Here is a 14,350-nt window from a genome sequence, read left to right on the forward strand (position 1 = left end):
AAACTACGACTTCCGTCATGCAAGGCGCGCGATTCCGAGTTCCGGGTTGGAATTTAAATCCCCCTACACAGCTTGAGGGTAAGAGGAACTAAGCAAAAGAGAAAAAAAGAGAAGGTTCTGAGACAGTGGGAGATGGGAAAGCGAACCCGTGGCAAAAGCAGGCTAAGCGACGTAGAAATCTTTTAAGATTCTCCGTATAGTTGCTCCCACAGTGATTTCAGATCTGGGAAATATAATAAACCAATCTCTAGTCAAAGTTAGCTTAATTTCGGTAGCGACAGTACCCAAAACAAGACCTTTCACATGGAGAGGATAGGAGATAATGAGATTATGAAACCTATTTAGGACTGGCAGACAGAACAACAGTAATAGTATCAGGTTACAGGATCCTTGATTCAACTTGATGCTTTACCCTTCGCAGGTAGCTGCTTCATCCACTAATGAAATTCTGTAAAGCCAGCTTTGCTTCTGTAAATGAACAGAACTTGAACGACTTACAGAATCAAATTGTTTTGCGTTGGGTAAAAAGCAAGTGGTATCAGACATTGCATTATTTCTGTTGAATATTGGTGCATATATTGTGAACTTTGTTACAAAACTAATCAAAAGACAGTGAAATGTTTAGGTAATAGATATTGGATGGATCCATTTTGTAAGCGGAGGGGGGAAAAAAGTGTTTCTAGAAGTTGTACTTTTAGTCACATACCTAAAATAAGAATCAAATACAGCGCTAATTTAGAAAGTGATCTGTGTAGCCGGGCATGGTGACTCACGCCTGTTATCCCAGCACTTTGGGAGGCCGAGGCAGGCGGATCTTCCTGAGGTCAGGAGTTCGAGACCAGCCTGGTCAAAATGGTGAAATCCCGTCTCTACTAAAAATACAAAATTAGCCGAGCGTGGTGGCGCGCGCCTGTAGTCGCAGCTACTCGGGAGGCTAAGAGGAGAATCATTTGAACCCGGGAGGCGAAGGTTGCAGTGAGCCGAGATGTTGCCACTGCACTCCAGCCTGGGTGATAGAGCGAGACTCTGTCTGAAAAAAATGAAAAGAAAAGAAAATGATGCCGGGCGCAGTGGCTAACGCCTGTAATCCCAGCACTGGGAGGCCGAGGCAGGCGGATCACGAGGTCAGGAGTTCGAGACCAGCCTGTTCAACATGGTGATCCCCTGTCTCTACTAAAAAGAAAAAAAATTAGCCGGGCGTGGTGGCGCACACCTATAGTCCCAGCTACTCAGGAGGCTGAGGCAGAAGAATCGCTTGAACCCGGGAGGCGGAGGTTGCAGTGAGCCAAGATCAAGCTACTGCACTCCAGCCTGGGTGACAGAGCTAGACTTCGTCTCAAAAAAAAAAAAAAAAAAAAAAAAAAGTGATATATGTAGAAACTATCACCAGTGCAATATGAAACAATTTTGTGAATGCCAACTGTCAAATGATTATAAATACTGATTTCCAATGCTCATGTATTCTTCTTTATTCAGTAACAGATGTTTTATAGCCATTTTGTCTATTATTTTTAAACCATATTTAGAAGTAGTTCAATATATTCTTTTTTATAGACAATTTTATAGAATTGTCCAGTGCTTCAGAGATCAGCAGTCCTGATCACACTGTGTCAACAAGTAAGCCCTTCTAGTTTTAATTTAGGATATTTGGAAATATCCTACATTTCCTACATTTGGAAAATCTTTTGAAAAAGATAAGCATTTAATGAAACAGCAGCTTAACTAAGACACCTACTAGGTAAATTTCTAGTAAATTCTAAACACTTGGTAATATTTTCTGAAATTAAGATTTGCCCATAAGTTATAAAACCTACATTTGAAATGTGATGTTGTGAGTTAAATTCCCTATGTTTGAGGGAATTCAAGGACTTCAAAATTCATATGAAGTCCTAACCTCCAGTACCTTAGAATATGACTTTACTTAGGAATAGGATTATTTCAAACGTAATTAGCTAAATGTAGTAGGATGGGCCCCTAATCCAATATGACTGGTATTCTTATAAAAAAAAAAGGAAATTCGGGCCAGGTGCGGTGGCTCACACCTGTAATCCCAGCACTTTGGAAGGCCGAGGTGGGAGGATCACTTGAGGCCAGGAGTTTGAGGCTAGCCTGGGCAATGATAAGAAACCTCATCTCTACAAAAATTTTTAAAAAATTAACTAGGCATGGTGGTGGACACCTGTGGTCCCAGCTACTCAGGGCAGCTGAGGTGAGAGGATTGCATGAGCCCAGAAGGTTGAGGCTGCAGTAAGCTGTAATCACACCACCACACTCCGGCCAGGGTGTCATAGCCAGACCCTGTCTCAAAAAAAAAAAAAAAAAAAAGAAAAGAAAAAAAGGCCAGGGTGAAGGGGAGACTGGGTGGGGGTGGGAATTTGGACCCAGGCATGGGCCCAAGGGAATTTTGACCCACATGAACATGAACATGAAAATAGAGATTAGGGTGATGCTTCTACAAGCCAAGGAATGCCAAAGATTGCCAGCAAAACACCAGAAGCTAGGAGAGAAGTTGTTCTCCCTCAGTCCTCAGAAGGAACCAACCCTGAAAACACCTTCTCAGAGTTGTATTCTCTAGACCGTGAGACAATAAATTTCTGTAGGTTAAGCCATCCAGTTTGTGGTACTTTGTTATGGCAGCTGTAAGAAACTAATACAGAGAGGATTGTGGTTATCAGGCTATCATTTGAAATATACCAGAATGCCTAGAAAATGAGGAAAGTATTTTTTTGTTTAATTGTGGAGACAGAGGTCTAAGTTGCTGAGGATGGTCTCAAACTCCTGGCCTCAAGTGATCCTCCCACTAGCATTACAGGCTAGCATTACAGACTAGCATTACAGGCCGAGCCACTGCACCCAGCCAGCAAAGTGTTGTTGTACTTAAAGGTGGTGGGGGATATCTGGTAAACTTGATAGTTTAGTCATAATAGTTGCCTGTGTGGTCACCGCTGCACAGTATATTTGCAAAAGGCTGTCACGATTAAACAGTGACAGGGCTGGGGTGCCTCCCCTTCTACCAATGACTCAGGAAGCTACTTCAGAAACTAAAAAGACAAGGGAGACCCTTCCCTATTCACCTATGTCTTTGCTTAGGCTCTCTGCTCCACACTTCTTGCCTGACTACTTATATTTTAAGACTCAAGCCAGGCATTAACTCCTCCAGGAAGCCCTCCGCAGTGTTTCAAAGCCAAGTTAGTTTTATAGCCTCACAGAGAAAGAGACACCTATCTGCATATTTTCATCATTATCCTCACCACACTGCAATAAAATTCTGTTCATGAATCTGCCTCTCCTGTCATTGTGTTAGCTCCTTACCAATAGTATAATACCTTGCACACTTCAGTAAATGTCCACTGAATATTTCTTAAACATTTTTTATCACACTATCCCCAGTAGCCCACATTATCCTTGTTCCTTTATAGATCTGCTAAAATACTATAGCAACCCTTTTAGAGTAGAAGGAAGCTGTTGAAAAAAAAAACCTACAAAAGTATTTATTAGGCTAAACTTGAAAATAAAGATAATACTTAAAAGCCGTAAGTCATGACATAGTATATTTTACTTTTATTTTTTAGAGACAGGGACTTGGTCTGTCACCCAGGCTGGGGTGCAGTGACACAATCAAGGCACACTGCTGCCTCGACCTCCTGGACTCAAGTGATCCTCCTGCCTCAGCCTCCCAAGTAGCTAGGACTACAACCTTGCACTACCATACCCAGCTAATTTTTAAATTTTTTGTAGAGACGGGGTCTCAGTACATTGCCCAGGTTGGTCTTGAACTCCAGGCCTGAAGCCATCCTCCCACCTCGGCTTCCCAAAGTGCTGGGATTACAAGTGTAAGCCACCACAATATATTTGAAAAATGAATTTATTTTGTTGATCAAGAAGAAAAAGACAGCAGACCTTAAGATGGGAGATGGGGGGAAGGAAGTACTAAAGAGGAAAAAGAGCTGAGGGCAGTGACTCATGCCTGTAGTCCCAGCACTTTGGGAGGCCGAGGCAGGGAGGAGGTCAGGAGTTCGGGACCAGCCTGGGCAACATAGCAAGACCCCCATATCTACAAAAAATAAAAATGTTTAAAAAAAGAAAAAGAAAAAAGGAAAGAAAAAATAAGAAAAAGAAAACTATATTTAACACATTAATAAATTGAATCAGGTCACATGAATCTAAATATACTGTACAGCTAATGGCTCCAGTGACCTACACAGACCAGAATTGCTCTTGTTGTAACTAAAAAGCCTGTAACAAGTTTTAAAGGTTTAACATATTTAGAATAGTTTTACCATGACCTAGCAAGTATTTTCTGATTTGTACAATCTCAGAAGCCTCTGAAGAAAATTAAACTATTTTACCAAGATACTGGTCTTGCTTGGTATTAGACTTTCCTAACACCTCCCAAAATATTCTCCAGGATCTGATTCTGATGAGTCATTCTTTGACTAAAGCCAATAAAAGTAGACATAGCTGGGTAACATAAGACCTCATCATCCTGAGCCTGAAGATTGTCTGCTTATATTAAATCATTTTCAAACAATTTTTTTCTGATGTCAAATAAAGATAAATGCAAATATATAAGGTGTGGGGAGGTGTTTGCTGACTTCTCATGCTGAGTTTGAATAATCATAGGCTCAGCATTAGGAACGGCAGTTCTAATTCAGGAGCCACTTCAAATCTATATTCAGAACAAGGATTGTCTAGGGCAGAAAAATTGTTTAATCGTTGTGTAAATGAGTGCAGTTAGGGAAGAAGAGACATTGTAATTCCTTCTGCATAAGATTTTGCAAGCTGGCCCAAATCTCTTCTAAGCACCATATTTGGAATACACAGTACTTTCTGTTGTAGATATGATGCTGACTAATTTTTCAGTTTTCATAATTTTGGATGTGGTCATTATTTTGAGTCGATTGGGTAGATCACAGAGTACGCAGAACCATATATCTGCCAGTTATTTCAAGAGGTCACCTAGTGCGATCCAGTCTCAAGGCAAGATTACCTGTTAACTACTCAAGCCAGACCAGTATCTGACTCTTCCCAAAGATTGTCAAGAACATTCAGCATCCCGTTCAAGTGTAAAAAACACAATTGCAAATTCTTTTATCGATTCAGTTGGCGCAAAAGTAATTACAGTTTTTGCCATTACTTTTAATTACTTTTGCACCAACCTAATATAGCTTTCACCTCTTCATCAGCGACTGAGTTCTCCTTATACAATGCCCTATGCACTCCAGGAAATAAACCATGATTCACTTAGCCTGAGGAACGTTGAAAAGAAATTACAGGATAATCTCTGGCAGTCACATTAAGATATTATGAAGTCCTTGTTTTTAAATTTGCATACTTTTCTTAAGTATGTGCCCTCAAGTACCTGCACCCTTCTTCAAAAACTATTTACTCTTAACTTGACAGAAAATTCAAATGTGCTTGGGGATCTTATTTTCCAGTCCAAACCAACTGGAAGAATATACTAGGAGAGAGAAAAGAGAATTAAAGGTGCTATACACTGGCTACAACAAGCAATAGAATCATTGGATAGCAATAAAAGAGACTGTCAAAAATAACTACAGAATTGAAAAAGAACAACAACGTTGAAAAAGAACAACAACAACAACAACACCTCCCTGTCAGGACAATTAGCCCTACCGCAGCTCAACTGCAGCTGAGGCTCCCTTGTATTATTATAACATCATATATAACAGTGGTAGGGTTGCCAGATTTAACAAAAATATAAGATGCCCAAATTCAAATTCAGTTTGAATTTCAGATTAACAAGGAATAATTTGTTAGTATAAATATGTCACAGGTTGGAATGCAGTGGCCCATGCCTGTGACCCCAACACTTTGGGAGACTGAGGCAAGAGTATTGCTTGCGCCAGGAGTTTCAGACCAGCCTGGGCAATATAGTGAGACCCTATCTCTATTTTTAAAGAAAGTCACAAATATTGCATGTATTTAGCTGAAATCCAGATTTTACTGGGTACCCTGTATTTTATCTGGCAACCCTAAGTAAGGAGCACAAGACAGTGACCATGAATCATCAAGAAAAGCACAAACTATGTTTAGTATGCAGTTCAAAAAATGTGTAACAAACATGATATTAGAAAATATTCTGCCCGGCCATCAGAGAAATGCAAATCAAAACCACAATGAGATACCATCTCACACCAGTTAGAATGGCGATCATTAAAAAGTCAGGAAACAACAGGTGCTGGAGAGGATGTGGAGAAATAGGAACACTTTTACACTGTTGGTGGGACTGTAAACTAGTTCAACCATTGTGGAAGACAGTGTGGCGATTCCTCAGGGATCTAGAACTAGAAATACCATTTGACCCAGCCATCCCATTTCTGGGTATATACCCAAAGGATTATAAGTCATGCTGTTATAAAGACACATACACACGTATGTTTATTGCAGCACCATTCACAATAGCAAAGTCTTGGAAGCAAGCCAAATGTCCAACAATGATAGACTGGATTAAGAAAATGTGGCACATATACACCTTGGAATATATGCAGCCATAAAAAAGGATGAGTTCATGTCCTTTGTAGGGACATGGATGAAGCTGGAAACCATCATTCTTAGCAAACTATCGCAAGGACAAAAAACCAAACACCATATGTTCTCACTCATAGGTGGGAATTGAACAGTGAGAACACTTGGACACAGGAAGGGGAACATCACACACCGGGGCCTGTTGTGGGGTGGGGGGAGGGTGGAGGGATAGCATTAGGAGATATACCTAATATAAATGACGAGTTAATGGGTGCAGCACACCAACATGGCACATGTATACGTATGTAACAAACCTGCATGTTGTGCACATGTACCCTAAAACTTAAAGTATAATTTAAAAAAATAATAATAATAAAAAAAGAAAATATCCTGGCTGGGTGCAGTAGTTCACACCTGTAATCCCAGCACTTTGGGAGGCCGAGGCGGGCAGATCACCTGAGGTCGGGAGTTCGAGACCAGCCTGACGAACATGGAGAAACCCTGTCTCTACTAAAAACACAAAATTAGCCAGGCGTGGTGGCGCATGCCTGTAATCCCAGCTATTCAGGAGGCTGAGGCAGGAGAATCACTTGAACCTGGGAGGCAGAGGTTGTGGTGAGCAGAGATCATGCCATTGCACTCCAGCCTAGGCAACAAGAGCGAAACTCCATCTCAAAAAAAAAAAAAAAGAAAGAAAAGAAAAAGAAAATATCCCATAGAAGGTATTTAAGATTCAGATAATTTAAAGTTTCAGTTGTTTGGAAAGTTAAATACATGAAATACTTTGGACCATGCATGTTCTAATCACTGCAGAGTGCCAGCTATAAACTAAACAGTAAACATTTGATGAATAATGAAAAGCTTCACACACTATCTCCCCATTGGTGGGGGACCTCAAGCCCCTAAAGGTTGTCTCTAGCCCCGCCTCGTCATTTAGTTTTAGAATTCCCTCACACCTTCTACTGCAGCTGTCTGTTCCGCTGTCTTGCTTAAGTCCAAGCCTGACTCAGAATTGGTGTCACTGTCTGTGTCAGGCTCTCGTTCCCTCTTGTGCCTTTTGTCCTGTGGTTCCATGATGCCACCACAAACCTTCTCTGATGAGGCTTTTTGAGAGAATGAGATGATGCCTGCACTTCCCCAATATTTTGGGCTTCCTCTGCAAGCCCATTGTTATAAGGGTTAGCCAGGTGCATGGTGTGAAGGAAATGAAAAAAGAGGCTCAACTCTTACCCCAGGAGCAGCTTTCCTAACCCCACCCACTGATAACAAGCATCACCTTGGGACTGATTATTGGTCCCTTGCAGTCCTCAGGGCTTGTGTTAAAGTTAGGGCTTTATAGAGTACTCAAAAAATTGCTAGATTTTATCTGAAACTTGTGTGCCACAGTTTGTTATATATTGTGGCCAGATGAGTACAAGGAATTGTCCCCATCTTGTACTTAAAGGAGACAGTTCACACTCCTGGTACGGTTTGCCTCTGAGTAGTGGGGTCATGGAGTGGGTCCATGGGAATAAGACATTCCTACCTTCAAAGCTTACTTTCTATCTTACAAGCTTGTCTGAAAATTCTTTTTCAAAAGTCCCATTTATCATAATAATTTGGAAAAATAAAATACAATTTTTTTTCTGGAGAAAAAAAGTCATCCCAGTTACCATCAATCTGGAAATTAAAAGCCAGTACATCACACGATACTGTCTAGTGCATAATAAACCCTTAGTTAGCCATGTCTATTATTATCATGCTAAGGAAAACTCCAAAATCTCCCCAAGCCTTTTTGTCTATTAGATTGCCCACAGTCCAGTTACAGCTGCTGAGGTCCAGTTTCTGAGCCAGCTGCCCCCACCACATACACACCCAAGCAGAATGCTGCCAATGACTTTTATTCAATTTTGTCTTACTCCTGGGTAATGAGTTTAATTCTCACCTCTGACTGCCTTTCTAGGATGTTCCTTATTATCTTCTATTGTGTTTCAAAGACTTCTTACATGTCTTCGCAAAGAAGAGTGGGAGTTCAGACTCAAAACTGTCAAACTAATATTCCCAACCATTCTCCAGCTGACATTCCAATTCTAATGGAGTCTCAACTTTTAATGTTTTGGTCATGCACAATTGTCAATTTAAAAATTCACAACCCTTCTGAAAGAAAGGCCATGAGTATTCATTGAGAAGAGAATCAGCCAGCCCAATTGAATGTTCTCTGATAAGCATGCAGTACAGGAGTAGTGACTGTCAGGATTATGGCCTAATTTCCAACCTCTAAAACCTACTGTGCCTTTTAGGTTACAACAGAAGATAATAGTGATTGGGTTCATTAAATCTGTGTGTTGGCAGTTTATTTTGGAATATGAAAAGTGACATGAAAGATGAGATTGGGGTGCACACAAAAATTATTTTGAACACCTAGAGTAGTCTTTCTTGTTTAAACAACCATGTACTGAGAGTCTGCTATGTCTAAGACACTGTTTGACAACACGGAGGCTAGCAAGATGAAGAAGACACTGCCCCTCCCTTACGCTTATAGTCTAGTGGAGGAGAAATGTACACAAATATCACTAGAGAGAGTGCAAAAGAGGGAACTCAGATAACATCTAAAGTTCCCAATCAGTGCAGTTGGGTTTTAGGGTGTGTGTCACTTTAATCCTGCCTAGATAGGTGAGTTACAGCCTAGGTTGGCAATATGTGAGGGGAATATGGCAAAACCTGCAATGACTTTTGCACCAACCTAATAAAAGTTATTGTTTACAGAGGATCCCACCATGGCCCAGGTGTGTTCTCAGCTTATCCTAATAAAAATCCTACATGGTCATAGTGTTAATCCCATTTTACTATTGAATTTGTGGCTCATGCCTAAGGTCACACAGTCTAAAATGGAGCAGAGTAGAGACTATTACTTTCTATCACAGGGGTCATGTCTTAGTTATTAGTTATCTTAGTATCTCTGTGGCCTCACAGAGGGCTTGCCACACACCTGAGGACCGTGGCATAGTGTCACTGACACATCTGCCAAGAAGTTAAGTGAACTAGAGCAGAGCTTCTCAAATTTAAGATGCCTGTGAGTCACCTGGGGGATCTTGTTATAATGCAGATTTGGATTCTACCAGGTGATGCCAATGGTGTCCTACCAGGTGATGCCATTGCTTCCCCTGGTCTATGGTTCACATTTTGAGTGTCAAGGAACCAAGAGGAATGAAAGGATCCTGAACTTCTGTCTATTTAGGTGAAGTAAAAGATGTGGTTAATATAATTTGGGAATGATTTTTAGTGATCTGTAGGTAAGTGCTAGCTGTTTTAGAGAAAAGATGAAAGACATTACTTAGAAAAGGCAAATAAGTCATGTGGACCATGTCATTTCACAATACTCTTGGAGAACTCAATCACTTAGAACAGAAACGTGATACTGCAATAATCAATCATCTTTTAAAGCTTGGTACTCAAGTGTCAGGTTCCATGGAGAAACAAAACAGTGAGGGTGTGTGTGGTGGCTCATGCCTGTAATCCCAGCACTTTGGGAGGCTCAAGGTGGGCGGATCACTTGAGGTCAGGAGTTCAAGACCAGCCTGGCCAAAATGGTGAAACCCTGTCTCTACTGAAAATACAAAAATTAGCTGGGTGTGGTGGCAGGTGCCTGTAATCCCAGCTACTCAGGAGGCTGAGGCAGGAGAATCACTTGAACCTGGGAGGCAGAGGCTGCAGTGAGCCAAGATCATGCCACTGCACTCTAGCCTGGACGACAGAGCAAGACTCCGCCACAAAAAAAAAAAAAAAAAATGAGGCCTTTGTAGGAGACATGTTTTGTGCCCTCTGGAACATAGTGAGACTCTCTTTAAAAAAATTTTTTTAGGCCTGGAGCAGTAGCTCATGCCTGTAATCCCAGCATTTTGGGAGGCTGGGGCGGGTGGATCATCTGAAGTTAGGAGTTCGAGACCAGCCTGGCCAAAATGGTGAAAACCCAACTTTGCTAAAAATACAAAAATTAGCCAGGCATGGTGGTGTGTGCCTGTAATCCCAGCTACTCAGAAGGCTGAGATGGGAGAATCGCTTGAACCCAGGAGGCAAAGTTTGCAATGAGCCGAGATTGCACCATTGCACTCCAGCCTGGGTGATAGAGCAAGACTCTGTATTAAAAAAAAAAAAAAGAAAGAAAATTTTAGTTAACCACTTCTACTTATTTCCATTATGCTGCTCTGTAAAATTTAATCCATCTCCTTCCTTCAGAGTTTCTTTACCACCCAAGTCAACAGTGTGAAACATGCCTTTAGGATCTTATTAGGTTGGTGCAAAGGTAAATGTGGTTTTTGCCATGAAAAAATTTAAATAGTAGTATACAAGGTGTTTGTTTCAAGTGTACATATCAGCATTTAACATAGAGAATTGCTATTTCCTTCATGACTTTTTGTTTCATCACAAATAAGGAATAACAAGAAAGTAGTGAAGCAAGACTCTATTAATTGTGTATACCTAGGCTTTCAATTAACAATATGTACATTTTTTGTAATTTATCTTTTCCTGTTTTTCTTCTGATTTTTTTTTTTTTTTTTTTTTTTTGTCTCACTCTGTCACCCTCTGGAGTTCAGTGGTCCCATTTTGGCTCACTGCAGTCTCAACCTCCTGGGCTCAAGCAATTCTCTTACCTCATACATGCCACTACACCCAGCTAATTTATTTATTTATTTATTTATTTATTTATTTATTTATTTATTTATTTTCAGAGAGAGACAGGGTTTTGTCATGTTGGCCAGGCTGGTCTTGAACTGCTGAGCTCAAGCAATCTGCCTACCTCGGCCTCCCAAAGTGCTGGGATTATAGGCATGAGCCACTGTACCCGGCCTGCCTCTGATTATATTTATTAAAATATGTCTATTGAATCAAATAATAAAAAATATGGGCTTATATTTCATATTTTCTCTTTTTTATTTCTTTTTTCTAGTAATTAATTTTGTTCTATTTACTAAATTATTGGTAAACATGGATTGGGGAAAAAATCTGTTCCTTCAGGTAGTTTGAGAAAAATTTCTCTATAGTAGTGTAGCTGCCTGTTAATGACTACCACCATCAAAGCCAGCATGGTGAAAAAGAACACTATTAGCTAATATATACAGAGTGTTGACTGTGTGCCAGGCACTGTTCTGAGGGCTTTATGTGTATTAACTCATTTACTCTTATAAATTAGCTGCTATTGTATCATTCTTTTACTGATGAGAAAACTGAGACATAGAGAGGTTGAGTCCCTTGCCCAAGGTCACACAACACTGAAGTGGCAAAGCCCAGTTCTAGAGTCCATGCCCTTACCCACAAGGGGATATAAGACACACATTATAGTCATAGTTCATGTGCTTTATGTGTATTAACTCATTTACTCTTATAAATTAGCTGCTATTGTATCATTCTTTTACTGATGAGAAAACTGAGACATAGAGAGGTTGAGTCCCTTGCCCAAGGTCACACAACACTGAAGTGGCAAAGCCCAGTTCTAGAGTCCATGCCCTTACCCACAAGGGGATATAAGACACACATTATAGTCATAGTTCACGTAATAGCTGCAGGCTTAGGTGACTCATTTAACCCCTGTGGGAAAAGAAAAGAAAGAATTAGAAAACATAACAAAAGCTACATGGCAGAGTCCTTACATTGTGCCAGGCATTGAGCTTAGTGCTTACATGCATGATCTCACTGTCTCCGAAGTGTGGGGTGATACAGGAAATGGCTTCAGGTAGTTGATGGTTTAGTGGTACATGGGCTAGGCAGAAATCAAATTGCATCACATATTGAGAAAGCTGTTCCTTCTTCAAGCCTCTGACTCCTAATTACACCTGGCAGAGAGTCTCCCTTTGGTGCAGGTCTTGAATGACTTTCTAACATCAACTTACTTCCTTTTGTTATTAAAAAAGAGTAGGCCTTAGGCTTAACACTTTCTCAGGCAACAAGTTCTTTAATTTTCATTGCACCTTCAATTTAGGGCAAGTAGTGTTGCATTTATAACAGTGATATAAAATTTCCTTTTAAAACATTTATTGAAGTTTAAAAAGTGAGCAACAGAAAAACACCAAGAGGATAATAGTATAGGTCTTACACGGACTTGGCAAATGTTATGACTAAGGAAGTTTGGAAAATACTACATTATCTTTCAAAAACTCAGTAAGGTAGGTACTATTCTCTATTGCTAGGTAGGAGATCTGGAATTTAGAAAAGTTCAGTAACCTTCCCAAGGCCACTCTGTAGGAAGTTGAGGAGCTGAGCTTCAAACCTGGAAGTGTCTGCTTCCAAAATCAGTGCCCTTGACCATGTATTGCCTCCTTAAGATGATGACTATGTATGTTTCCTGCCAGGACTAGCACTCTAGACTGCGTATATGTCATGATTTGAAAGAACAGTTATCAAACAGTTATTAAAGTGTGGTCCTTTCAGGCGGTCCTCTGGGTAAAGGTATTTTCACCAAATACTAAGATGTCATTTGTGTCTTTCACTCGTTTGCTCACCAGTGTATCGGGGAGTTTTCTAGAAGCTATGTGACATGTGATATATCACAACACATTGAGTACAGAACCACAGATGTGAATCCAACTGTCTTCTCTTATGCTGGACATTAAAAAGACTTGCAGAAACATACATGATGCCATTCTTCTCAGTAAATCTTTTTTGTTTGTTCATTTGTTTTGGAAAACACAGGTTTTTTTAAAGTCATTTTTGTTAACATGTCATGGGTTTATTGTTATTTTTAAATGAATTAGTAAATACTTGAAACATTTATCCATCTTAATTTCTAAAACAATAAACATCAATACAATATAGCCCACATAAACAAGTTTTTGGGGGTTGTCAAGAACATAAAGGGGACCAGGTGTGGTGACTCACCCCTATAATGCTAGTGCTTTGGGAGGCCAAGGCAGCAGGATAGCTTGAGCCCAGGAATTTAAGACCAGCTTGGGCAATATGGCGAAATCCTGTTTCTACCCAAAGTACAATAATTAGCTCTGCATGGTAGCACTCGCCTGTGGTCCCAGCTACTTGGGAGGATGCAGTGGGAGGATCACTGGAGCCCGGGATGTTGAGGCTGAGTGAGCTGTGATCATATTACTGCACTCCAGCATGAGTGACAGGGCAAGACCCTGTCTCAAATAAATAAATAAATAAGTAAATAAAAAGAATGTGGCTGGGCGCGATGGCTCATGCCTGTATTCCCAGCACTTTGGGAGGCCGAGACGGGTGGATCATTTGAGGTCAGGAGTTCGAGACCAGCCTGGCCAAGATGGTGAAACCCTGTCTCTACTAAAATTACAAAAATTAGCCAGTCGTGTTGGCAGGCACCTGTAATCCCAGCTACTCAGGAGGCTGAGGCAGGAGAATTGCTTGAACCCAGGAGGTGGAGGTGGCAGTGAGCCGAGATTGCACCACCGCACTCCAGACCGGGCAACAGAGCGATACTCCATCTCAAAAAAATAAAAAATAAAAAAGGCTGGGTGCGGTGGTTCAAGCCTGTAATCCCAGCATTTTGGGAGGCCGAGGCAGGCGGATCACCTGAGGTCAGGAGTTCAAGACCAGACTGACCAACATGGAGAAACCCTATCTCTACTAAAAATACAAAATTAGCTGTGCGTGGTGGTGCCTGCCTGTAATCCCAGCTACTCAGGAGGCTGAGGCAGGAGAATCGCTTGAACCTGGGAAGCTGAGGTTGCAGTGAGCCAAGATCATGCCATTGGGCTCCAGCCTGGGCAACAAGAGCGAAACTCTGTCTCAAAAAAAAAAAAAAAAAAAAAAAGAGAGAATGTAAAGGGGTCTTGGGTACAAAGTTTTAGTTAGGAGAAATAAATGGTAAGTATTTAAGGTGACAGATATGTTAATTAGCTTAATTCAGTCATTCCAC

Source organism: Pan troglodytes, chromosome 5, assembly GCF_028858775.2.
Source record: "Pan troglodytes isolate AG18354 chromosome 5, NHGRI_mPanTro3-v2.0_pri, whole genome shotgun sequence".
Lineage (NCBI taxonomy): Eukaryota > Metazoa > Chordata > Mammalia > Primates > Hominidae > Pan > Pan troglodytes.